This window comes from Mus caroli, unplaced genomic scaffold (genome assembly GCF_978045245.1).
Source record: "Mus caroli unplaced genomic scaffold, Mus_caroli_1 scaffold_4, whole genome shotgun sequence".
Taxonomy (NCBI): Eukaryota; Metazoa; Chordata; class Mammalia; order Rodentia; family Muridae; genus Mus; species Mus caroli.
In genome coordinates this window covers 116,205,162-116,230,941 of record NW_028227259.1, presented here as the reverse complement: position 1 = coordinate 116,230,941, position 25,780 = coordinate 116,205,162, and positions in this window count along the sequence as shown.

Sequence of the window (25,780 nt, the reverse complement as noted above, 5' to 3'; positions counted from 1 at the left end):
GTGCTGTCCACAGAGTAGCTCCCCTTTGTATCTTCAGAGGACCCTCTGTGGGGTGCCATCAGCAACCCCATTCCATGTCTGGTACTGACCCATAGAGGCAGCCATCTTGCCTGCCTTGTTCTATTAAGTGAGAGCTGAGACTTACTTATTAACTGAAAACATCAATCAATACTATTTAAATCTTTTAGTTAGTATAGAAAAATTTCCTTACTCTTTGGTTCTGAGTCCCCCACACTGGCCCCTCCTGCCTCCTTGTTCTCCTTCGTCACTTGGCAGATATAAATAACCACGTGATATATGTGTGTTTCTGCCCTACTCCTCGAGAGAAGCCGATGGTATCCGTCTCTCTGGGTATGACTTAGTTTGCTTAACGTTATAAACCCCCAACACCCCTTCCCCCTTCTACCTATCTTCCTGCAAATGGTGTGACTTCACTCTTTCTCGTGGCTGTGTGACTCCCGTCTGCACACACTGTGTTGTTTCATATGTGCCTCTGCCTGCTGGTTTCCCCGGGTGGACACTGGGTGTGTCCTTTCACCTGTGACCCCAGGTCTGGTTTAGCATCCTTCCTCTGAGCCTTGCGTGCCTCTGTCAGCTCTGATGAGCGGAGCTGGCATCTGGGTGCGCTTTGCTTCCTCCTATCTCTTCTCTCCCATTTACCCCTGATCTCAAAGTGCAGAACTATCCTCCGGGATGTTACTTATGTACCTTGTGTGCCTTCTCTTCGTTAACTCGAGGAGAGCTCTTCGCACGAGCTGAGGTTCAATAATTCTCTTTAAAGTTACCGGAGAAATGTATGCTTAATTATATTTGCATATGAAAAATAGGCTCTAATTAGTTTGATTGATTACTATTTTAACCCTAATGGCATTTTGAGTATCTGTCCCAACTAATAGCGACTGTATCGGCCATAAATCATTGGCTTTTTATGGCATGGTCTATTGAGCTGGCTTATGAAATACATTTTATTAATATCCTGCAATGTATTGAAACTGATACAAGTCAAACAACTGCTCATTTATTAAGCTGTTTAAATGTCAGTCTCACACAAGAGTAATAACATGGGAAACATGGACCTAAGAATCCTTCCGCAGACCATGGGCTCTCAAATATTAGTTCTCCTGGAAAATATATTCTGGAGATAAAAGTCCAATTATGTCATTTATTGCATTAAATAAATCTATATTGACTAACATAAATGTTAGGTTAGCGGACGTGCTTTCCTGAGACCTTTTATTTCTCTGGAATTGATTTCTGGGGTGCAGTAGGGAAGGGGAGCTTGGGTTACTCATGTGACCTTCAGGGTGAGAACCACCAGGAAGCTGGGGCTCGATTCCCTTACAACAGGGCCAGGACGATCTGTGTACTCAAGGTCTCCAAGCTATGGCTTCCCTCTGAGGTACTGCCGAGGCTGGAATTCCAGTCAGGGCTCTTCCGGGGCCACTTCCTAGTCTCTCACAAGCACCAGTGATGCATGCTGGGAATGCTGTGGTGACGAGGCATGTGAGGCTGCAGTACAGCTGACATACTAGTGGGTGATAATGGACCAAAGATCTCAGAGTGGGTCATTGTGAGGTACGGGGTGGGCAGGGAGGAGAAAGACTGAGAGCAGGCTGCTGTGGGGGGAGGCATGGGCAGGGAGAAGGAGGTTAGACAGAGAGTGGGCTGCTGTGGGGGGGATGTGTGGGCAGAGAAGAGGTTAGACTGGCAGTGGGCTGCTGTGAGGGGTACTGCATGGGCAGGGAGGAGAAGGTTAGACTGAGAGTGGGCAGGGAGGAGGAGGTTAGAAGGGGAATGGATCGCTGTTGGGGATGGAGGGGCAAGGAGGAGGTTCTAAGACCCGAGCTAGAGAATGGGCCTGGGCATCACTTCTGAGGGAGAGGCAGTGGGCACCAGGCTTCAGTCAGGGTGTTCTTGCTTACTCTGTAGGCTTGGCCTAAGGAGCGACCACTGGGTCCGTTCCCCCACTTACAAGTGCACTATGGTGCTCGCCGGAGTCTGGATTTTAGACCTGGCTATTGCTGGGAATCAGAAAGAACACAGCTGTGGTCATTAAGGGTGTGAGAGCGGGGAGTAGAATCAGGTATGCTCAGGACTTCATAGAGGTCAAGTTGACTGGTGGAGTGGATGCTGAGAGACAGGAGATAGGAGCCAAGGACAGTGGTGAATGTTCAGGTTGCTGTGTGACCTTAGGCAGCTTGTACAACCTCTGATTCTCCGCTTCTTCATCTTCTGGTGGATGGAATAGCGTTAGATGTGTTTGGACAATAAAATCAAGAATTTAATTATTTAGTTATCTTTAACTCTTGGCCATGCCAATGGGCAGCAGGGTTAGGCCTCTTTTCCAGTCTCTATGCTTTGTAGCTGGGTAAACTGAGGCCCAGGGAAGAGATGAAACTTGCAGATGGGTGTGCGGCCAATTGATGGGAAACTGGAACCCTGGATTCTAGCTGGTTATCACAGGCTGCCTGCAGTGAGATTTTTGGTTTCTTAACGAACACAGAAATGTTATGGGAATGTGTTTTTGTTATAATCCCAGGTGTAGGACATGGGGTGGCTTTGGGCTGTCTGCAGCAGCTGACTGTGATTTGCTTCGTGCTCTGGCAGCGGCATGATTTTGCTAGCTACAGATACTTTCTGCAAATGTATGACATTTGGAATTCCGGGGACTCTTGAGTGGGTACAAAAATGCTAGAGCCCTGAGAGGGGCTGTGATGGGGGATGCTGCTGCTGCTGCTCCTCCTCTTCCTCCTCCTTCTGCTCCTCCCCCGTTCTTGCTCCTCCTGCTCTCCTTGCTCCTTCTGTTCCTCCTCCTGCTTCTCCTTTGCTCTCCCTGCTCCTCCCCTTGCTGCTCCCCCTGCTCCTTCTCCTCCTCCTCCTGCTGGTTGCTGGTATCCTGATGATGAAGATTAAACTTGCCCCAAGGATGCCCCTAATCAGCAGGAAGCAGCTTAACTTGATATGGATACCTCCTTTCTCCTCCAACCTTCTTCCTCTCTTACCTAGAGTTGGGGGATTGGACTGGATAAGGGTGGAGCAAGGCGTTAGAAAAAGGAAACCCATAAAGGGAACCCTTTGCCATCAGTGGAGCCCACAGGTGAGCTCTAGGAACTAGAATGGGGTGGGAGTGGGGTGGGTGGGAAGGTGGGTAGACACTGCAGCATGCAGGTATGGTGGGATGGGGGAGGGGCAGAGTCAGAAAGTGGAAGTCAGGGAAGGTCCCAAGCTTGGCCATTGGTATCCTGCTGTGCAATTTTGGGCACATCACATGATTTCTCTGATCCCTGCCTTCCAGGGCTGGGACTGGGAGCCTTCTGCACAGGATGGGATGGAAGTGTGGTTATCAGGTGAGGTACCTCACTGAGTTTGGTACCCACTGGCCATAGCAGGTATGTCAATGTTGCCAACATGCAGTGGTGACCTGTGAGGGTGGGTTTTGGAGTCATGTGGACTGGGTTCAACTTCGCTTCTTGGCTGTGAGAATTTAGGCAGCCTTCTGCTGCTGGAGCCCATGTCCCTGACTGGCAGGGTGGTCTGGTCCTTCACTGCCCTGTGTGGATGGTTTATGGATATGAGAAAGCCCCATGCATCAGGTGTACACTCAGACCATGGACTGCTTAGAATTCACAGGGAGTTGAAAGTCAGTACCAGGCAGGCCCAAGGCTCTTAGCAGCTGTCAGGTATGTGTGTGTGGTGTGTGTGTGTGTGTGTGTGTGTGTGTGTTTGTTGGGTGGGCATCAGGCTGTGTCTGCCAAGTGGGTGGTCATGGGGTTTGGAGGGTGGTGTGAGAGTGTTTCTAAAATGATCTCCTCCCAAGCTTGCTAATTTACTGTGTGACCTTGGGCCAGCCCCTCAACCTCTCTGGACCCTGTTCCCTTGTGTGTAAATCCTGGAAAGGTTTACTTAAGTGCTAAGGTTTTTTTGTTTGTTTGCTTTTTTTCTTCTTCAGAGCCTTAAAAAAAAATCAATGGTTATAAAGGTCTGTGGTTAGCGGGAACCATCTGCCCCAGGCAAAGACCAGACCCTCCCCAACCTTTCAGGCAGAAATAAAACAACAAGCAGCCGGTTTTGCAAATTGCCATCTCGGAGGTCGTAAGCGCTGGTATCTGCTTTTGTGCGCGACTTGATTGAAATTCTTCTGCGATGGCGGGTGTCCCCACCATCAGTGCCTTAATTAGAAATGAGGACAGTCACATCGGCATAAATTAAATCAGACTAAAGATGATTAACAAAGTAAATGCAAGGAATCATTAAATTAAACCATTGTGCCAGGTCCTCTGCCTATCTATCACAAATTTGGGCTGCTAATGAGGGTCTTAATTAGTAAGTTAGGTCGAAATAATTCATGCCAGTCACTCAGAGGCAGACCCCCTTTCCTCCTCTGCATCTTATCCGGTCTTTCTGCTTCCAGCTCCGAATGCAAATGCATCAGGCCGTGGACCACGGACGGACGTCGCTGACAAATGACATCATTCTCCCATGATCAAACCCTAGTGGCACCGGATGTGTTTGCTGTGATGCCTGGGGCGAGGCCCCGTTCGCCACAAGGGGCAAGATTAGTCCTAACACAACCGGACTGCAGATAGATGAGATCTGGTTCTGGATTCATCAGCTGGGAGACAGAAGAGTGAGGGTTGCAGACAGGAGACTTGAAGGGTCACAGAGTGACCTGGGGTAGACTTGGGGACTCTGGTGTTGGGTTTTATAAAAAAGAAAGGCAACCCAGGGATACGTTTGGTAGAGGCATGGTATGGTGCAGGGGAAGTGGGTGCCTCTGTGGGCGTGCACCTCCCCCCTGAGGTACCATAGTATAGAATTAGAGTTTATTTAGGGCACAGGGAGGGAAGTTGAGGGGGTAGTAGAGACAGAGAAAGGGAGAGAGAAAGGGGGAGGGGAGGGGGAGAGGAGTAGAAGCTGGGCATGAACATGGAGAGAGAAGGGAGGGAATGGGGAAGGGGAGGGGGAGGGGGAGGGAAGGGACAAAGAGGTAAGAGGGTAAGGGAATAAGAGGCCGAGGAGGGGGCAAGCAGCCCTTTTTATACTTAGGCCAACACACCTGGCTGTTGCCAGGTAACTGTGGGACGGAGCCTAGAAGAAATGCTAACATCTGGTATCCCAGGATTCCCTGCTCTTCCCCGCTGTGTTCAGCAGATCTGCTAACACTCCCTATCTACTGAGGAGGAATCAAGAGAGGTGAATGGACTTGCCTAAGGTCACACACAGAGGCAGAGCCTGACTCAGCAGCCCGTCCTGGCTCTACCAGTGAAGCTCAGGTGGCTGGGTGGCAGGTGGGTATGGACGTGTGGTAGGAACTCAGAAGGGAAAGTGGAGTACACCAATTGAGGATGGGCTGGGGAGACGGAGAGCCTTTGGTGTCAGGAGGCTTGGCGTGGATATCAGAATCTGCCAGTGGTCTACTCACCGAGTCTCGGTTTCCTCATCTGTAGTTTGGTTGCAATGAATATCGACTGGTGTGAGCTTTTTGAGGTTTCAGTGAGGTCTTGTGAGATGTGTGTAGTGAACGATTCTCCTGTCACCATCCTGGTGGTTGTCTGGGGACTCAGTTAAGCTTTTGGATTGCTATGAACCCCGTGAACCCCAATGACTCCTTCATCAGGACTCAGATGGGTTGGTCTCTTCTGCCCTCAGGGACGGGCAATCGGGAAGGCTTGATATTTGAGGTCATCAGACTGTTGGCTGGGACACAGGAATGTTGACGTCCGTCCCTGTCACACGGCAGGCTGGCTAGCGTCGGTATTATTGGCCATGGAAGCCATCCATTCCAGGGCCCAGTGTGGCTCCAGCTGCTGTTCTTGCCTCAGCTGCTCAAGTCTGAGTGGGTGCTGTGGCCTAGATAATGCCATCTCCACCTTCCCCAGAGGTGACCATGCCTCATACCTGAGTACTTTGTGCACACGTTCCTTTCTATAGCAAAAGGAATTTTTGTGTGTCTGTGAGTTGATAACCAGTCTTGGGCTAGGAGCTGATCCTAGATAGAGAGTCACAGTGCAGTGACAGGTGTCTCCCTAAGCACACAACTGGGGTGGGAGGGGCCTGGGTCCATGGGAGGGGCCTGGGTCCTAGTTGGTAGTCTAGAACACCTGTGACTGCTTCTCCCAGATGATTTGAGAAGAGACTTCATTGAGGAAGATGATTTTAGTGGCAGAGGTAGTGTAGACAACGGCATACCAGGTAATTCATATCTATCTATCTATCTATCTATCTATCTATCTATCTATCTATCTATCTATCTATTTATTTTTCATCCATTCATTCATTATTTATTTATTTAGTCAAGGGTGAGTGAAAGAAAACATTTCACTCGCTTTTGGATGCGCATGGCCAAGGTCATGAAAATGGTTACCTATTTCCAGAACCTTCCATTGCCCTGAGTAGAAAGTCTTACCCTCTGCTAGAGTGTGTGTGGCTTCTGGTGTCTTCTTTGCTGTGTGGCGTTGACTCTGGAGTCTATGTACTCTGGGTAGGCAGAGTCGCTGAATATTTGTGCTTTTACATCTGGTTTATTTCCCTCTATACCAAGTCCTCAAGGGCCACTTGGGGCCAGTGTGAGAGCTTAACCCTCACAGCCAACACTGAGGTTGATTTGTGGGGGCACAGTGGATGAGTGGAGGCCCCGAAGTCTGAACTCAGACAAATCTGCTGGTGTCAAAGTGGGGAATGTGGTCACCTTGCTCACATCCTCCATCCCCCACCCCTTCCAGTGACAGTTACTGGCCTCCAGGTACCCACAGCCCAGCTGCAGCTCAATGCGGCCGCCCCTCCCCCACAGGACATCCATTAATTTCCTTCTGCCTGCCTGGCCCAGAACAATCACTTTTTCATTGATTTTGCTTCAATTAATTAAAAAATCCATCCGACCACTCCACAGCGTGATGGACTTTGAGGAGTCAGAAGAAAATAAATAAATTAGTCTTGGAACAATGGGGTAGGCTTGAGGAGGAGGAGGTGTGGGGAAGTCATGGGGAGACTCCCAGCCAGGACCAGTTCAGTGGTGCGACATGCACAGTCATCCCAGAGGCCTGGGTCTGGAGGTTGTGTGGCTGAGCTTGCCCTACACATAGCTGCTGTTCCGTGAGCATTTGTGGGTGGTTGAGGTTTTGTATGCATTTTCCCATTGGCCTTGATCAGAGATCTGAGAGATGAAGATGAAATCGGTGCTCAGAGAGGTTGATGTCTTGTCTGAGGCCACACAGCAAGGACCTGCAGGGGAGAGGCTCACCACCTCTTTTGTTCACTTACCTACATACATTGCTTAGTTGCTCAGCCCAGGGCCACTTAGAAAAATGGCAAGCTTAGTGCTTTGTAAAAGTCTGCAGGATGTTCTCTGAGAGGGAATCCTTGAGAACAGGACTTCCAGATGCTGCTGAGGGTTGGAGGGTACTTTTCCTGGTCACATGTGTGTGTGTGTATGTGTACATGTATGTAAATGCTTGTATGAGCACATGTATGGGCACATGTGTGTGCATACACATGCATGTGTGTATTTGTTACTTCTTTTCCAAGCAAGTACATGTACATGCACATGTATGTATATGCTTATATGAGTACATGTATATACAAATGTGTGTATACATGTATGTGTATTTGTTATTTCTTTTCCAAGTGTGTACACATACATGTATGTACACACATGTGTGTATATACAAGTATGTGCATATTTGTTATGTCTTTTCCAAGCATGTACATATATGTATATGCTTATATGACTACACATATGTACACATGTGTGTATACATGTATGTGCATATTTGTTTTTCTTTCCCAAGCACTGGAAAGAAAATAAGGTAAGATAGGAACTCCAGTCTGATGTGGACTTGTTCTAGGAAAAACATTGGCAACAACAACAACAACACATGCACATATACCACACATATAAATATGTGTGTACACATACACATGCAGACAATACACAGATGCTTGGCTGGATAGCAAAAAAATGCACAGAACAGTAGATGGCCCTCAGAGGTGGGTTTACTAACTGTGGATAGGGATGTTTGATAAACCAGTTAAACCCTGGCATGAAACTATGTCTTTTCTGAGAGACTGGCATGTAGTATGAGCCTGCATGGGCTGGTCCTGCTGCTGGGTGGAGACCATCATTAGAATGTCAAAGCTCATTATAAACACGCCATTGAAGTTTAAACTCTGGTGTACACAAGATGTGACTACTGCCCTGGTCTTAGATGGGGACACCGGAGCCTGCAGAGGTATGACAGGCATCTTTGTAGAGCTTCCCTCAGTAGTTCTCAACCTTCCTAACACTGTGACCCTTTAATACAGTTCTTCATATTGTGGTGACCCCCAACCGTAAAAAACTTCATAAATGTAATTGTGCTAACATTATGAATGGCACATATCCGATATGGAGGATATCTGATAAGTGACCCCTTTGAAAAGGTCCTTTGATCTCCGGAGGGATCATGAACCACGGGTTGAGAACCTCATCTCTAGCTCGTGTGGATGCTCGCCTTGCCCTAGGATGTACTGGAAATACACCGAATCTGAGAAGGGGAAAGTTGTTCTTAGGATCGCATAGGGAGCACAGTGGTGGGAAAGGGCTAGGCCGTGGTGTGCTCTCCCTTCTGTGGTGTGGTCTGGGTTTTGGTCACGGCAGGTGGGAAATCTTGGCTCAGAACCATTGGGCTCTTCTGCAAGTTCTCTACTCTGGAAGGCCTGACCTTGGGGTGTCACCACTCCTGGGTGCAGGAACATCAGTAGACCTTCCCTTCCCTGGGAATGGCCAGGGGTCTTGCCTCTGTATCAGGATGCAGTGGGGACAGGTGTCTTCAACTCTCAGGAAAGCATGATGAAGGCCATTAGATTTGCAGCTTGATGGCTGCAGAGGCTATCTGCAGCTCCTGGAGTCAGGCCAGTCAGGAAAAGGTGAGGCCCCATCAGGATGTGCCTGTGCAGTCCTGCAAGATGAAGAAAAGCATGAAGAGGAATGGGGTGGGTTGGGGATATTGGTTGAACCTTGTGGTCCATCCCTCTCCCCCGTTCTGGCTTGTCCCATGGCCCAGTGAGCAGGGTGGTTGGGTGAGTGACCTAGGATACTTGAGAATGGCCCTCATAGGCATATCTATTTGAACACGTGGTCACCAGTTGGAAATGTGGGTCCTTACTGGAGATGTGTCACCTGGGGTGGCCTTCGAGGTTTCAAAAGCTAACTGCAGGGATGCTAGAGAGATGGGCCAGCAGTTGATTGCTCTTTCAGAGGATTTGGGTTTGATTCCTGTCACCCACTTAAAACCATCTATGGTGCCAGTTCCAGGGGATTTCAACAGGCACGCACATGATGGTGCACATACATGCGTAGAGGCAAAACATTCCAACACATAAAGTGAAGCAAATCCGTACCAAAAACATTTCCATGTGAGGTCAGTTTGCTGCCTCTCTGCCTCCAACTTGCAGTCCAGGATGTGAGATCTCCAGCGCCATGCCTGCCTGCTGCCTGTTGTGATGGCCATGGACTCTCCTGTCTGCAACTGTGAGGCCCCACAGATATTTGCTTCTATCTAATGTGTTGCTCTTGGTGTCTCTTCATAGCAATCAAAAAGTGACGAAGACAGAATAAGCTGGCATATAGGTCTCAAGGGTCCAAGTCAGAGCTGCACAGGGGAAGAGGAGGGAGTTTGACCCACTATTTACAACAGGCCCCATCTGGGGCCCCTGAGCCAGCCTGGCTTGTGGAGTCCATGGTCGTGGAGACAGACTCCAGGAAGGCCCTCAACCTCCTGCCAGTGTGAATGTGGTCCAGCTTGCAAGAGAGAGGGAGCTCCTGTAATGTCACAGGTCACTCAACATTGGAGTTGTGACCTTAGGCCTGTGCAGGGAGGAGACATCCTATAAAGCCTCTCTGTGAACCCAAGAAGGTAAAGGCTCTCCTCTCAGCCTCCTATGAAATCAAGAGATTCAGTTAACAGGACATGCAGGAAGCTGCTGTTTGCCCAAAATTTCGCCTTTAACTGTAAACTTTTTTTTTTTTTTTTAATATAAGTATGAAGAGTACACTTCAAAGTAAAAAAGTGACTCCACACTTATGCCAGCGACATCCATGTCTGGCACTCTGTGTGTCATGTGACCTTTCCATGCATGTCACGTGATCTTGCCATGTGTGTATCGCATGACCTTGCCATGCTGGTCCATGTTCTCACACAGCACCTTGACACACAGACAAAGAACTTGTAGCATTGGGATGCTGTAGGGGAGGTGCTGATACTAAGGTCTTGTTGCCCAATTGGCTCTTGATCTGTCAGTAAAGAAGCCATTGGCCAATTGCTGGGCGGGAGGAATAGGAGGGACTTCCTGGTCCTTGGAGAAAAAGAGACAGACATAAGGGAGGAGAGTTTGCCATGCTTTGGAGAGAGAAAAGCCAAGCAGCTATGTGAGGTCTCAGGAGGAGTGGTAGCCTGTGGCAGCTCCTATAGGTGGTCAGGGGTGCTTCGAAAGGACTAGATGTATCTGAGCCACTAAAGTTTAGGGCAAGTGGAAAGGTGCAGAGATAAGAATATTGATAAGGGCATGCTTTTCCAGGAGGGAGATAGTAGCACCCAGTAATTGTGTCCAAAGGCAAGTTGGAATTGAACAACTATGTGTGTATGAGTCTTTTATCCATGAATTCAAGGGAAACTGGGTGGGAGCTGGTAGCATGGCCCATTCCTGGAGCATAGGCAGGGTAGCAAAAGCTACATGCAATAAGATGCCACCACATCATTGGCCAACAGGATGCTTTCATCTTTAATCCTACCAGACTAGATTGAAGTCGTGCCTACCCGAGGATGTGTTCTATGGCTAAGCATTCAATGGAAGTAAGACACTGAAAATATATAGCCATGCTGGCTCTCCTCAGGGAAGGATCCCCATTGCACAGATAGAGAAACTGAGGCTAAAAGAAGGCCTCCCACTGGCCCAGGTCCATGCTTGGGGGTGGGGTGGAGTGAGGATGGAGCTCAGAACCATGCCCCGGGTTGTGAGGGGTTTCTCTTTCTCTGTTTTGTTCAGTTTGGCAAATCAATGCCAGCCACATATGAGCCACATGCCAGTCACACATGGTGCAGACTTCCTAGGGAAGAAACAGAGGAGGCTAATTTAATATATTTTTAGTTTGATCAGCACATAGACTGTTTAGTTTAATAGGGACCCACCATGACTGATGACCACCAGGCTTTTAGCCTTGAGCAGTTTATTCTTTCCTGCCCCACATGGTCCCTAGGCCAGTGCTTCCTGCATCACAAGGTCCCTAACCCTGTTCTCTCCTTGCCCCACATGGTCCCTAAGCATTGAACTCCCACCACCAGGCTCTGCTGTCTTTACTGCTGAGCCATGTCACAGCTTGGCCTTTGAACTTTGTTCCCATTCTGAATTGATTTCACACACTTAAGCCAAATGCACACGCCCTTCCCATGGACAAGGGCTCTGAGCCCCCTGGCTGCCACATCTGGCTGCACAGCTACAAAGAGAACACACACCTGGAGGTGCAATGTGGGGCAACTGCCTCCTTCTCCCCCCTCACCTGAGTGTCTTTCTTGCCTCTTCTATGTGACTCTGTGCCACGGTCCACGCTGTGAGGATGGAATAACATTTACTACTCCTGTTGATGAGCTCTGGGGCTGTGGGCTGTGGGCTGTGAGCTGTGTTGCTCCAACCTTGGAGGGAGCCATGGCTATCTCTGTTCTGGAACTAGGAAAACAGGATGAGGCTGGGAGGTACTACTCGACAATATACAATATATCACAGTACTGGAGGTGAACCTAGCTCTTCTGTTGTTCCCAGCCAGTTCACCTTCACGTTCCATCCTACCTGCCCTCCACCCTTCCTTCTACCCCATTCCTAGCAGCAGAGAACACACATATACACACATTTACAAGGTATCTGCTATGGCCCTTCCCTATCTGCAGTTGGGTTATTTATTTAGTTATTGTTGGAGTTGCATGAATGCATATGAAAGCATGCAAAGGCACTTGCCAAATATACCAGAGAGAAGGAGGAAGAGGAGTCCAGGAAGTTCAGAAGCCCACCTCTTCCAGGCAGCCTTCCCAGGTCATTCCCCCTCTGGGTGGTGTGTATAGGTGGTAAGAATGCTGGATTTTATCATGCTGAATTTAAATTCTAGACCCGTATTTGACCTGTTCTGCACTCTTGACCTCTCACATGTGATTTTCTCCCAGTGGACAAGGGGTGGAGTCTGCGGGGATTTGCAATCTGTAGGTAGGAGGAACCTAACACAGGCTACCCACATCAGAAGTGTGTCTGTCTCATCTTTTTAGACTCCCCCAAATCAGGAAGTTTCCTCCCATCCCAGGCCACTTCCGTTCTGACTGCTGTGGTTTTATTTCTATCTTTGAGAACATCAGGGACAAAGCCATCCCTGTTAGTTGCAGGGTTGTTTATAAATTATGGGGAACCAGGGACATTTTAATACAAAAATACAAAAGTGGGAAGCGTGAGCTTGAAGCAGCTCAGAGAGAGCGCCCCTCCTATTCCCCTGATGCCTGGAGCCGAGAGGCGTCCTTGGGGGATTTATATCAAGTGGAATATTTAAGGGTAAGGAGCAGAGGTCCTTTTGGCGTTCTCTTTTCGGGGACGTCACCTCGAGCTGTCTTGAAGGAACATGAGTGACAGAAGCAGGAGGGATTCGCCAAGAATCGTCAATTATGCAAAAAAAAAAAAAAAAAAAAAAAAAGCTTGTCCAAAAGAGTGATGTGTCTGGCTTTCTTCCCCAGATGGAGTTCAGCATTCTGGCCCAGGCCTTCCCAGACTGAGATTTTTCTAGAAGCACCCAGGGGCATATGGCCTCTTCCATCTCATATGCTACTTGGGCTGGGGGTGACCTTCCTCTTGCTTAGGCAGAGGCCGCCTTTGGATGTGTGCTGTGTTGTTCCAGGATCCAGGTTGTTGCAGAGTGAACGTAGCAGTCACTGCCTGATGCTGTGAGGCAGGCTAACAGGCAGCCATATCATGGGAGGTTTAAACCTGACTCTGCCGATGGTTCCGGACTGGGCTTGGCTGGTTGTGTCTGGTTTAACTCAGGAAATCTGATGTGTTGGTTAGTCCTGGCTGCTTCAGGATGGCCTCACTCACTTCAGGATCACCCTTGATGGCACCCCACCCCCCACCCCCGGGCCACTTCATCATCTTTTCAGCCTTAGACTCTGTGGTTGTTATCTACTGACAGAGAAGTAAAAGAAGTCACTAGGTTCACCGGTGCCCTCTGGTGGGCTAGCCTGGGCTTTCTTGACTAGGATTGGTGAGATTCTTGAAGAAAAAAAAAATTAGTTCCTTAAAGTGCAGGCTCATGACGCCTCGTTCTCTTCTTGGTTAGGCAGCCCAAACTGGATGGGTGGTAGAGAGTTCCTGCAGTGTTTGAGGTGGAGGTGGTCTGTACTGGCTGGTTTTGTGTCAACTTGACTTAACCCAGAGTTTTCACAGAGAAAGGAGCCTCCATTGAGGAAATACCCCCAGTTTCTCAATTAGTGATCAAGGGGGGGAGGGCCCAGTCCATTATGGGTGGAGCCATCCCTAAGCTGGTGTTCCTGGGTTCTATAAGAAAGCAGGCTGAGCAAGGCAGGGGAAGCAAGGCAGTAAGCAGCACCCCTCCATGGCCTCTGCATCAGCTCCTGCCTCCAGGTTCCTACCCTGTGTGAGTTCCTGTCCTGACTTCCTTTGGTGATGAACAGCAATGTGGACGTGTAAGCTGCATAAACCCTTTCCTCCCAGACTTGCTTCTTGGTCATGATACTTTGTGCAGGAATAGAAACCCTGACTAAGACAAGGTCCATGCAGGTACAAGGTGAGTTTGCAATGTGTCTATCAAACAGAACAGACAAGTAAAAGTAACTTGTTCCTATCCTGGGGGCCTGTAGCAGAAGGGACTGAAGAATTCCTGTCCTGAGGATTGGAAATGGATGATTCCTGGGGGCTGAGGGTGTGGCTCAGAGATAGAGCATGTGCTCAGCATGCACAGGGCCCTGGAGCCATTCATAGCATCCAAAACACAACCCAATAAACAGCAGTCTTGGGGTGCACATGCACCCATAGTCCATGGGCAGGGTGGGTAGGGAAATCAGAACATAATTCTGGGATAGAATTGTAACTCTTTAAGTTAGGATAGGTGCTAGAATACTTTAATTAACAAATATCATAGACTGGATGTTAATTGTATATCATACTTTGTCATTTACATAATTATTACGGTTATACTCAATTTATGTCTCAGAGAAGAGCCTTTTTAAAAAAAAATGGACAGGAAGGGTGATGAGATGTTGGGTATTGGCTCTAATGCTTTGAATTAATTCAGCCCCCCAAATTGGGAATCTACATATCCAAACGTAGAAGGTCCTTGTCCCCAATTGGTTTTTGATCGATCAATAAAGAGCCAATGGCCAATGGCTGGGCAGGTAGACTGAGGTGGGACCTTTAGATTTGCGCAGGCTAGAGACTGGCAGAGAGGAAGGCAGAGATTGCCAGGACAGGGAAGAAGAGAGATAAGATCTAAAGGCCCACTGACAAATGAGAATCAGGGTAAGTGGACATGAGCCACTTCCCCAATTATGTTTGGGGTAGCAGAGATGAAGTGTAGATTTTAAAAGATATTAACTCAGAAGTACCATAGGGGAATGTTTGCTAGCAGCAGAAAGAATTAGAAATACCCAGCCATTAAGCTAGTCAAGGCATATTAAAATTAACCGGTGTCCCTCCACCCCCCCCCCATGTGTGTGTGTGTCTTTTATTATCGTATCCACATAGCTCTTGGGCAGGTGTTTGTGTGTGACCTGTTGGAAACAGAAGGCGGTTTTACTAACTACTGTTACATGGGTACGGTAGGCTTTTTTTTAGCCCACTTCTGACCATCACTTTGATGTGCGAGTTGGCTGTGGATGATGAAAGAGTGTTGAACCAGCAGGGGGTGCAGAAAAGAACACAGTAGGATCCCGGGATGTGAAAGATGGTGGTGGCAGCAGCGTCACTGGCGACATCACCAAGGTAGATGCCAAGTGACCCAAAGGTAGGACCTGGCTTTGGGGGCAGGTGGTAGAATGCTGTGACCCCTTCAACTTGTCATCTATGAAACTGTTATGGCCACCTTAGGTCACTTCATGGTCTCTGTCCTCCCGCTCCTGAACCTCAGACACCCCTGTGATGGCAAGTCCCCTCAGGACCACCCCTGCATCTTCTCAGTCTCTTCCTGAATAGAGCTCTCTGGGAACACTGAGCAAGCCCCGGCATATTAGGGTGTTATACCACAGTCAGTTCTTAACCTTATTCCTGAACCCCTGCTTTGGGCCTTTGGAGTAACCCTAGGTGGGTGCTGGTGGCAGGAGGGACCAAATAGTGACACCTGTGGATGGTGTCAAGGACTTCCACCTGGGTTCTGGCTGCCGTGTAGCAGGTACCACCCAGCTCATGCGTATTTGCACCAGCTAGGCTTTCTAAGTCGCCCCAAGGGAAATGCCTGTACACAGATCCTTTGGGACTAAAGTGGCCAAGATGTCTAGATGGGGTCCGGGGTGCAGGCAACCTCACCCTGCTCTCCCCCAGGCAGAAGGGTTGCTGCAAGCCACTCCCCAAACTCCTAGCCCAGCACTGGTTAAAATGTGATCCCTTTTATGCGCGTAATGGAGACGAAGTTCCCGGGTCTTTCGGGGGCATCAATCCAGAGATTTATTAAGCAATTTAAAATAGTATTGTCTCTCACTTCAGGGTGAGATTGAGGGGTGTTGTTGCAGGAGTCAAGGCGGAGCGGCAGCCTCCGAGCCGGGAGGGGTCTGTACCTGGGACTCAATAGATATTCATGAACGTTCCCGTATTTAGTGCGGGAAATAACTTAATACCGACAGTGCGATGGAATAATAGCCATTTCCTGGCTGACTCGCAGGCCTCAGAAAATGAGATTGCGGTGGCTTCATTTTTCTTGTCTTTTCCCGGGTGCGCTCGCTGCCAGCGCAGGCAGCGGATTCTCTCTGCATTTCCAATGAGCTGGGCTGCAGCCCCCACCCGCTGCTGCCATCTCAGGCCACACAGCTCATTGTCAGCCCCTGCCTGCTGTGACCTTGGCCTGGGCTTCCTTGGAGGTCACCCGGAATCCTGTTTCCTGGACCATGTCCTGGAGGGGCTCAGCAGGCCACACACCTGCTCCATTTCAACGTTCATCCACTCAATCATTCATTCATTCACCTACCACCTATTTGATGTCATTCATTCATTCACTTATCATTCACAGTCACCCATGCACTCATTCATTAATTCCTTCATTCACTTGTTCACTATTTGACGGTTCACCAGGCACTGGAAGCTGAGGGCACACACAGGATGCATTCTTTCCCAAGTGGGACAGTTCAGGAGTAGCCCCTCTGAGTACCTCTTATGTGGACCTCACAACAGACTCCACAAGGGGCTTTCATCCTTTGGGTCCATAGGTGAGTAGCTGGTGATATGTTGTGTGAACGGAGAGACTCTACCGCATCTGGGATCATAGGTGTGCCCCGCCTCACACTCCTGCTGGATGTCCACTCAAGCCGGGGTGCAGAAGAGTGGAAGGCACAGGGCTGTAAAATGGCCTCATGCTGACCCAAGAGATGCTTCTCTCAGAGGCGGGAATGGCTCAGAGCAGGGTTGGGTAGGGAAGGGGTACTGAGAGACAGGGGGTGCCCTGGAAAATGATGTAGCTTGTAGGTTGGGTGATTCCTGCTGGCTTCAGGCAGGAATGTGGATCTATAAGAGACATGAGCCCATGAGCCCTCCAGACCATCTCATCCTTCACAACCCTGAGGCATCCCTGCCAGGACCACAGCACCAGTCTCATGCCCGTTGGCTGGAGTTGAGTCCAGCCAATTAAGAGAGACCACAGGAAAGGGAAAGCATGGGATAGAAGGTCATCAAGGTGGACTGTTTCAACCCCATGGTGTCCCACCAGGTCACTGTGACCTTTCACCTCATCCCACAGTGTGGATGGAGGTGTCTGAGCAGGCATGGAAGGCTGCTGGGCTCTGGCTCCTCCTCCTCCCCTTCTTCCTCCTCTTCCTCCTCCTCCTTCCCCTTCTCCTCCTCCCTCTTCTCCTCCTGCTCCTCCCCCTCTTCCTCCTCTTCCCTCTCCTCTTCCTTCCCCTCCTCTTCTTACCCCTCCTCCTCCCCTTCCTCTTCCTTCTCTTCCTGCTCCTCCTGACCCTCCTCCCTCTCCTCCCTCTTCTCCTCCTCCCCCCTCTTCTTTCTCTTCTTTCTCCTCTTCCTTCCCCTCCTCTTCTTCTCCCTCCTCCACATCCTCCTCCTGAGTCCTCATCAAACCTCTCAACATGCATCGCCAACGATACTATCTTTGCGGTCACACTTCTCAGGTCGGAGACCCCCAAATCTAGGTGTCCTCAGATCGGTGCTGCTTTTGGATGCTTGGGGTGGGGTGCAATCAGAGTCTGTTTCTTGGTTTCTTGCAGCTTCTAGAAGCTCTTTACATTCCTTGGCTTGTAATCCTTTATTGATTAATGGCTTACTGCATGTGAGTTGAAATCAGGGCCTCCCAATGTCAGGCTAGTGTTTCCAGCTGAGTGGTACCTCAGTTTCCCCACTGAGCCTTCCATGCTGGAATGGGACCTCTTCTCATCCCTTCCTTCCCTCTCTACTATATCCTCACATACCTGACCCTGCCAGGTCCTGATAAAGACCTTCACTCTTCTCTGGCTCTACCAGGTAAACGGAGTCACCTTGACACACTCAGCCCCATGATCACAGACCCTTGGTCACTGAAGCAGACAGTGTCATAGGCTCTGGGGACCTGATCTGTTTCATCCAGGAAATTTGGGCTTATATAAGTGCAACTGGGTTCTGATGATCTGACTGCACATATGCAAATTATGTACGTAATAAAGACCACTCAAGAGAGGGTTCTCCAACATGGGAAAGGAAAGCAAAAGCAAGTCAAAGCCTGAGTGTTTTTGACCAGGGCCTGGGTTCCACCCCAACTCAAGGATACAGCAGCCCCAGGGAGGGGAGAAACATGGTAAAGCTGGAGGCTTACATCTTTGCAATCTCTGACTGCTGCCCAGGGTGGCTTAATAGATAAAATGTTCCTTAAGCAAGGATGTAACAAACCAAAATACCTCCAGGAAGTCCCTGAAACCGACCAGAGTCACTAAAACCCTCCACCAGTGTAAACAATAAAAGCTGAGTGTTCCCCTGAGAAGAGCAGAGCCAAGCTGTGAAGAAGACCCTAGGACCAGACCAGCTCCCTAGAAGAAGCAGAGACCAGCTAAGATGCCTAGAGAGGTTTAGAGCGACTGAGGCACCTGGAAAGAACACTCCAACCTGTTGAGCTGTCTGCAGGCTGTGCAGCCTACTCCAGGTCCCCAGTTTGGTGAGCTACCATCCATGCTGGGGTGGGCTTTGATCATGCAGCTACCTTTGAGTCATTTCTGCTCTTGTAAGTAACCCCATTGGTAAATAGAAGTACATTCTCTCTCTCTCTCTCTCTCTCTCTCTCTCTCTCTCTCTCTCTCTCTCTCTCTCTCTCTCTCTCTCGTCTGGTCCTAGGGTCTTCTTCACAGCTTGGCACTGCTCTTCTGAGGAGAACTCCTGGATTTTATTGTTAACACTGGTGGAGGGAGGTGGGGTTAGTGAATCTGGTCGGTTTCAGGGACTTCCTGGAACTATTTTGGTTTGTTCCATTCTTGCTTAAGGAACATTTTAGCTGTTACATCATCCTGGGCAGCAGTCAGAAATGCAAAGTTGTAAGCCTCCCTGCTTTATCACACACACACACACACACACACACACACACACACACACACACACACAAGCTTGAGTCTCAGAGCCTCCGTGGAGATGAGAACTCACTCCACAGAGCTGTCCTCTGTCACATGTGCAGCTATGTAAACACACGTGATGATGGTGGTGGTAATGATGGTAATGATAAAACACACACATATATATTTACATATACATTTATAATACATATACAAGGTAGAAGTAAAACTCTTTGGTTCACCAAGTTGGATTTTGCTCTAGTTCACCAAGTTGGATTTTGGTCTGTCGTAGGATTCCTATCTGGGGTGAGTAGTTGTGTATGCTCTTTCTCTCCAAGAACAGTTTTGTTACAGGGCACCCTGGGAGAGCAGCATGCTACATTGTAGCCTTCATTCTTCTTGCTGTCTACAGCTAGGAAGCTTGGGTCATGGCTGGGGATGTCCCATATGCCCCAAGAGGCTCTGGTCACAGCCAGGCATTCCTTTTGAGGATAGCCAGAAGGCAACTGGTATGTGGCCACAGACACAGGATCCAGAAAACCATTTGTGGCTGTGCCTGACCCCTCCCATAAAGCATTGTCTTAGGCACGGGTCTCAGAACTTCCCATTTCCCAGCCGGTTTTCAGTGTGTGGAAGGCTTGGACCATCAGAGATTGGATTCATTATTTCTGTGTGATTGTAGCCACGGTTACTGAGAGGAGCCATGAAACAGAGAACTTCCTGAACAGTCTCCGGTGCTGTAGAACATTTATCGTGAGTGTTCTAGGATGGGCTCTGACTGAATTCCCACAATGTTTAAAACCATGTGTCTGGGGCCAGTGAGATGGCTCAGCATGTAAAGACACTGCCTTGAAGCCTGGTGGCTGAAGCTTGAGTCTCAGAGCCTCTCTGGAGATGAGAACTCACTCCATAGACCTGTCCTCTGTCACGTGTGCAGCCATGTAAACACACATTATGATGATGGTGATTAAAAACAACTCACAAGTCTTTATTTTGGTCATTTTGGTTCTACCAAAGACTGCGAATTTCCAGCCCTTCCCTCCGTTCCCTCCTTTCTTCTCTTCTCCCCTCCCCTGCCCTTCCCTCCCTTCCTTTCCCCTCCTCTCCCCTCCCCTCTTCTTTCTATGCTGATTTTTTTTTTTTTTTTTTTGTCAACTTGACACAAACTTATCCAGGAAGAGGAACCTCTGTTGAGAAAATGCCTCCATCAGATTGGCCTGTGGGCGTGTCTATACGGCGTTTTCTTGGTTAATGATGGATATATGGGGATTCATCTCGCTGGGGATGGTGCTGCCCCTGGGTAGATGGTCTCAGGTTGTATGAGAAAGAAGCCCAAGCAAGGCATGTTGAGCAAGTGCCTCCTCTCCAGGAAGTTCCTGGATACCCAACTCTGGACTGGCTTGTCCCTGCCCACTGGAGAACAAGGGTACCTGAGAATGGCTTGTTTCCAGTTAGAGCCAGGGGTATACTCGTATCTTTTCCTATCTTTACAATGCAACAGAATAAACTGAGGACACATATTGAGTGTTTGTAGGATCAGCATTGTGGTCCCTTACTCAGAGGATCCTTTTAGGAATCATTGGTATAACCCAGAGAAACCCGAGGGAGTAGGAGGAGGCTGGGCCAGGCTCAGCAACAGCTGTTGGAGTTTCCAGGGGATCGCCTACAATCTCCAATGGCTTTCCCCTCCCTCCATCTTCCCAGCTCCTGGAAAAGGCCTGGGCCAGGGGAAAGGCACAGCCGGGGTTGCTGCGTGCAGCCTGGGAAGTCGTGGCACCTGCTCCAGCAACCAGGAACCGGGAAGTCTCTGGGTGCCAGCTCTTTCCGCCACGCTGTTTTGGAGGAGAATTTGGCCCACTTTCCTCCTGCTGGGGACTCACAAAATCTGATTTGAAATCCACTCAAGTGTACATTAACTGACTTCCTCTTGGCTCAGGCTGAGGAGCCTATAATTAGAGCAGCCACTATGCCACTTAGTGGGTTTCATTCACACGAGCGGAAAGCACACTTGCAAAGACGGATGGAGAAGCAAACTTGGGAGGGTTGCGGTGGCGTGCCAGGATGATGCTCGGGCTGACTGCCTTTCTACTCACAGATCTCGGCTCGCTGAACTTGGGTGGGACTGCCATCTCCAGGAGCCCTTAAGCACACAGAGCTTGGATCTTGTTTGAAGCTCGGTTCTCCCCTAAGGGAGAGCACAGCAGCCGAGTCTGTTTCTGCACCTGGGAACGTGAGTGCTGTCAGCCAGCCAGCAGCCTTCCAAGGCTGTCTCTGCCATCGTTAAAAAAACCACCTACAAATGTTGTGTGTTTATTGAGCACTTACTGTGTTCCAGGCCAAGTTCCCATACTTTGAATTATTGGCTTGGTAACAACGGCATGCTCACCCATGTCAATGCTCTCTTCGTACTTGTAAAGAAACTGAGTCAGATTACTTACATGTGACTGTACAGGAAATAGCTCCCTCTTTTCTCTGTCAGTCCTCATCTGTTCTGTAGCCTTTCCACCCTTCTTCCAGATCCCAGCCCAGTGCCCATCTGGCTCATGCTACCTCCTACTGATGGCTCTGGACACCCACCCTATACCTTTTCTGTTTCTTTGGCTGGTGCACCATGGGGCACTGTTAGCTCACTGTGTAACCAAAGGTGTTTGACCAGTGGGTCTTGGTCTCTACCGGATGGTGGGATGACTGCCCCTTGACCTTTGAATCAGACGGGAGCCCAGGCTCAGGGACCACATTCTCAGATATGAACCTCATGTGTGAGCCGTCACAGTGGTAAGAATTGTCCTGATTCTATCGTACTTGGCGTGATGTTGCCTGTGTCCTACTAGTTTGCTTCTGGATGAAATCATCCCACCTCCTCTAAAAGGGACAAGGCTTCCTCCCCATTCTCTGGCCAGGTTCCAGGCCATCTCAGATGTAAGGTGACACCAGGAAGTGCCTTTGACCTCAGAGTGATACTGCTGGGGCTGTAGGAGAGAGAAGATACAGGGCATGAGGGAACCAGGATCAACCAGGGTCTCCATTCTTCCTCGATCCTGAGAGGTGTGTCACAGATGGGCATGGACGGTGGTGGAAGCTGAACATTCATATGTCAGAATCCATCCCAACATCTCCCAATGTCACTTCAAGTGGAAATAGGAACCCTGAGCTGTAACTAGTTGGATAACTAGCTCATTGCATAGAGGGAGTTGACTAGAGAGAGGCTCACACAGCACAGGGAGGATCTTTGGGGATACTGGCTTTGGGTGCCCAGTACCCCCCAGGAGCAGACCCTTCTTCAGTGTTCCTAGAGATCAATTTGCAAGATCAGACTCTCTCCTTTTTCTATGTAGGGCCCAGGGATTGAACTCAGCTTGCTAGATTTGGCAGCAACTACCTTTGCCTGTTGGCTTCCCATGGTGCCTTAACTCTGGCTTCCTCCAGGAGAGGCATGAGATGGTCCATTTCTGTCCAAAGTCCCCCAGACCATGGGATGGTGTCACAGCAGCCTCAGGGGTATGCTCTCAGAGAAGATGGCTGCTTCACAGGCAGAACACAGAGGGCAACTTCATGGTGAGCTGGCACTGACTTTGAACCTGCGACACGAGGTATGGACGGTGTGCTGGGGCTCTGCAAACAGACCCCAGGCTCTTCCTCATGCACTGAACTGGCTGTACTTCCAGCTTCTCTCCCTCAGGGTTCTCTGCCATAGGAAGTCAGTCACTGATATAGTTTGGGTGTAGTCTGTCCCCAGAGGTTCATACATGGAGGCTTCTTCAAGGGGTGGAGTCTAGATGGAGGTGATCTCCATGATCGCCCTGGGAAGGTACTGATGCTGGCATTGGGGGTTGGGGGCTCACAGAGGTGGATTCCTTCCCAAGACTGAGCCTGCCCCCCTTGTCATGTGTGTGTGTGTGTGTGTGTGTGTGTGTGTGTGTGTGTGTGTGTGTGTATGTGACACAGGACTCCATCTGCTATTCTGGGATCACAGCCAGGTACATGTGACACCATCTGCCTCGTTGAGATGCAGCCAGGACACAGCAATGTGCTGTTTGGACTTTCCAGCCACCAGCACTGCATAGTGGCCAGTGTCAGGCACTTGGTTATAGCATCCCGGTGGACTAAGACAGTGCCATCCCTCGGCAGTGCTGTGAGATCGAGCAGTGTCCCTTGTGCGGAACATGCCACATACCACATTGCTGCCTTTCTCACGAGGCTTTGGTGACTCCAGGCAAGTCTCCAGCCTCAGTTTCCTGCTCTGTAAAGGTCCTACTAACTCTAAACACATTACTTCATTTTCTAAACATTTAATAAGGTCTAAAAATAGTTGTCCTGTAACAGGAGGTAACCGTTTAAGTGCACACTCCAGTGATGGGTGACTCGTTATTTTCTGTGATGCTCTTTCTGTAGAGGATGGGAACAACACATAGAGTTTTCACTGAGGTGAACCTTCCAAAGCCTTGTTTGTGAACAGGTTTTGAAACAAGAGACTTCAGGCTAAGGGGCCATAGAGAAAGAACAGGAAGCAGCTTTCCAGTGTCCCTGACCTGTCTGCATTCTGCCACCATGGGCAGTGCCCTTCTCTCTGTGCCCTTCCTCCCAAAGGCCCGAGTTTCTGTGACATAGAGGGGTGAGGGCAAGAGAGAGCACTGTGGTTGCTTCTGGGATATTTGGAGATATCTCCGAAGTCCCCATGATAAAGGCGCGGTACACAGCTTGGTGCTATTGGAAGGCAGTGGGATCTTTGGAAGGTGGAAGGTCCCCAATGGGCTTGGGGACTCTGGTGCTTGCTTCTCATTTTTGTGGCTGCTATGAGACAGACAGCTTTGCTTTGCTTCACTCCCCATGTGCTGCCCTCAGCTCACAGCACTGAGCCACACAGCTGGGACCCCCAGCCAGCAGCCTTTCTCTTTATAATCAGATGACACCACCCTGTGGAGTTGTTAGGTGGCTCATGAGCACATGGAAGCTTGGTCCATTGTAGAAGCATCCTTCCTGGTATCTCTCCTCTCTCCTCTCTCCCCCCACCTCTCTCTCTTCACAATGCTATCCCCCACCATGTCCTAAATCACAACTTAGCTGCTGCCACTCCCTGCTTCTAATCTTGGGATGCATCATGGAACCTAGAGAGGACCCCATGGGCACTGCCTGGCCAATAGTCTTACATGGCCCAATGATGGCTTCTCTTCCATCCCCTTCTTGGGCCCTTCTTCCCTCCTGGACCTCCTCTCCTCCCTGCCCCACTCCACGCTTGGCCCTCTTCATGTCTTCAGATTCACTGTCTTCAGGATTCACCTGAGAGCTTCCCTCTGCAAGTCCTACCTGGACATGGGATGGCTCTGTCTCTCACCCACCAGGTCTTTATGCCAAGTGTATGTACACCCAGAAGCCCCTGTGTGTACATACCACATGTGTCCTACCTCGCAGAATTGATTCATTGTCATCAACACATGTGGCATCAGGGCACTAAAGTGTTTACATCTCAGCTTCTTGGGGTGATTCTGTCCTGCCCAGGGATATGTTCATAGCCTGTTGCTGTTTCTACTCAGATACTGTATGATTCGTGCTGGGGACACCGTCGACTTAGAGAGGCTCTCATCCCTGCTGCCCTGGCTTTCCAGATACTACCAGTGAGGGAGGGGTGCCCACACTCCTGTAAGGAACCCCCCACAATTATGCTCTATGAGAGAGCCTGAAAAAACGTGTTGGTTTCCCAGAGTGAACTTCAGTGGAACTGCATCTGCAATTGTTGCTGGGACGTTAGAAGGAGGAAGGGTGGAAGTTGCTTATCTTTCTCTCACTTGGCAGCAAGCTAACACTACAGATTTCATATTTGTTTAACATTTTCTGTGCCTTTGTACATAGCTGCATGAATGCACATGTGTATGTGTGCATTCATGTATGTGTGCACATGTGTATATGTGTGCATATGTGTATGTATTTTTGTCTGTGCATATATGCATGTGTGTATGTATGTGCACATATATGTGTATATTTATATGTGAATATGAACATATATGTGTATGTATGTGTATTTTATGTAAGTGCATGTATGCCCATTTACATGGGACCAGAGGTCAACCTTAGATGTTCTTCAGGTGCTGTCTACCTTGTCTTTTGACAGAAGGTCTCTGATTGGCCTAGGGCTACCTGATTGGGCTGGGCTACCTGGGCCAGAGAGTCTCCTGGCTCTACCTCCCAACCCTGGGATTACTGGTGTGTGCAGCATGCCTGGCTGTTTTGTCAGGGTTTGGAGGATTAAACTCGGATACTGATGCTTACAAGGCACGTGCTGAAGCACCACCACATCTTCTTTTCGTGCTTTTAATGGACACACCATAACCATCCATGCTTGTGAGGCACATTGTAATGGGGTGGTGTGCCGTGAGGTTGTCACACATCTGTCACCCCTCATGTTTATTGTTATTGTGACGTGGGTATTCAAAACCTGGACTCCTTGCTCTGGGGATGTTCAAAACCCTGACTCCTCACTCAGTGGCCTTCTGAGGTATAAACATGTGAGTTTGAGGGTGGTTATAGGAGAAAAGGGGCGGAGTCCAGCTCCGGGCACCTCCCTGGCATGTCTGAGCTGTATCTGTAAAAGAAGCAACTGAAGAAGCAAACAAATGATCAAGCTTCAACCCCAGAAGAAGCAGTGTGGGAGACATCAGCACGACCTAGGAAGCCAGGGGCTGCAGCCACAACCTTCCTGTCTCCAGAACCCAGTGGTTGCCTGTGCCCACTGCATACCCAGGGTACCACTGTGTACCCAGGGTACCACTGTACCCAGAACTGTCTAGAGCAGGGGTTCTCAGCCTTCCTAACACTGCGACCTTTAACACAGTTCCTCATGTTGTGGTGACACCCAACCATAGAATGACTTTCATTGACACCTCATAGCTGTAATTTTGCTACTGTTGTGAATTGTGATGCATATATTTGTGTTTTTCAATGGTCTTGATGACCTCCATGAGAGGTCGCTAGACCCCTAAAGCGGTTACAACCCACAGTTGAGAACAGCTGGTTTGGAGAAAGAACAAGCATTA